Source organism: Grammomys surdaster, unplaced genomic scaffold (assembly GCF_004785775.1).
Source record: "Grammomys surdaster isolate TR1022 unplaced genomic scaffold, NIH_TR_1.0 103806, whole genome shotgun sequence".
NCBI lineage: Eukaryota > Metazoa > Chordata > Mammalia > Rodentia > Muridae > Grammomys > Grammomys surdaster.
In genome coordinates this window covers 1-1985 of record NW_021609402.1, presented here as the reverse complement: position 1 = coordinate 1985, position 1985 = coordinate 1, and the positions used below count along the sequence as shown (strand labels likewise).

General features: G+C 39.9%; 2 pseudogenes; both read left to right on the top strand.

The window, feature by feature from the left end:
* LOC114635426 overlaps positions 1-273 on the top strand; it is an 835-nt pseudogene extending 562 nt beyond the window's left edge.
* A 1160-nt stretch (positions 274-1433) lies between these two features.
* On the top strand, positions 1434-1979 carry LOC114635425 (annotated as a pseudogene).
* The last annotated feature ends 6 nt before the right edge of the window (positions 1980-1985 follow it).

The following is a 1985-nucleotide window of genomic DNA, read 5'->3' as shown; positions in this document are numbered from 1 at the left end:
CCAAGCAGGTGGCTCAGCAGGAAGCAGAGAGAGCCAGATTCGTGGTGGAAAAGGCTGAGCAGCAGAAGAAGGCAGCCATCATCTCTGCTGAGGGTGACTCCAAGGCAGCTGAGTTGATCGCCAACTCGCTGGCCACCGCCGGGGACGGCCTGATCGAGCTGTGGAAGCTGGAAGCTGGAAGCTGCCGAGGACATTGCCTACCAGCTCTCCCAATCTCGGAACATCACCTACCTGCCTGCCGGCCAGTCCCTGCTCCTCCAGCTTCCCCAGTGAGGCCAACCGGGCCGGCCTCCATCATTCGGAATGATGCCTTCCTTCTGGCCCATCCCAGAAATCACTGTGAAATTTAAAGATTGGCTTAAAGTGAAGGAAATAGGAAATAAAGGTAAAATCACTTAAAAAAATATAAAGAAATTTATGAAAAAAGGAGAAATTTTCATTTAAAATTCATAAAAAATAGAAAATTAATAAGGAGACCATTTGATTTGTAAAGGAATGTGATTTAAAACAGATTTTCCTGATAAAATAGAACATTTACTTGCCAAAAAAATTCATAAAATTGAAAACACTGTGGAAAAAGCTATTGAAAAATTCAGGAAAAAAATACTGAAAACTTGAAGAAAAATTAAAAAGCCCATGATAAAGTATAATCAAACGGAAGAGAAATCAAAGAAGGTTATGAACAAGGAGAAATTTGCTTTTAAAATTCATAAAAAATAGAAAATTGATAAGCAGAACATATGATTTGTAAAGTAATGTGATTTAAAACAGTTTTTCCTGATAAAATTGAACATTTACTTGGGAAAAAATTCATAAAATTGAAAACACTGTGATAAAGCTAGTGAAAAATTCAGGAAAAATAGTGAAAACTTGAAGAATAATTACAAAGCCAATAATAAACTATAATCAAACGGAAGAGAAATCATAGAAAGTCATGAACATGGAGATATTTGTATTGAACATTCATAAAAAATAGAAAATGTATAAGTATACCATTAGATTTGTAAAGGAATGTGATTTAAAACAGTTTCTCCTGACAAAATTGAACATTTACTAGGCAAAAAATTCATAAACTTGAAAACACTGTGGAAAAAGCTAGTGAAAAATTCTGGAAAAATAGTGAAAACTTGAAGAAAAATTAAAACCCCAATGATAAACTATAATCAAACGGAAGAGAAATCAAAGAAAGTTATGAACAAGGAGAAATTTGCATTTAAGATTCATAAAAAATAGAAAATTGATAAGGAGAACATTTGATTTGTAAAGGAATGTGATTTAAAACAGTTTTTCCTGATAAAATTGAACATTTACTTGGCAAAAATTCAAAAAATTGAAAACACTGTGGAAAAATCAAACAAAAGAAATATCAAGCTGGGGAATTCACGTGGAGGTCAGAGTGAAAGCAGGTGTGAGTGGAAGAAACAGAAGGAGTCATGGCTGCCAAAGTGTTTGAGTCCATCGGAAAGTTCGGCCTGGCGTTAGCAGTTGCAGGAGGCGTGGTGAACTCTGCTCTATACAATGTGGATGCTGGACACAGAGCTGTCATCTTTGACCGATTCCGTGGCGTACAGGACATTGTGGGAGGGGAAGGGACTCACTTTCTCATCCCTTGGCTACAGAAACCAATTATCTTTGACTGCCGCTCTCGACCACGGAATGTCCCGGTCATCACTGGTAGCCAAGACCTACAGAACGTCAACATCACACTGCGCATCCTCTTCCGGCCAGTGGCCAGCCAGCTCCCTCGTATCTACACCAGCATCTGAGACGACTGTGATGAGCGGGTGCTGCTGTCTATCACCACAGAGATCCTCAAGTCCGTGGTGGCTCGGTTTGATGCTGGAGAATTGATTACCCAGCGAGAGCTGGTCTCCAGGCAGGTGAGCGATGACCTCACAGAGCGAACAGCAACATTTGGGCTCATCCTGGATGACGTGTCCCTGACACATCTGACCTTCGGGAAGGAGTTCCCAGAGGCAGTAGAA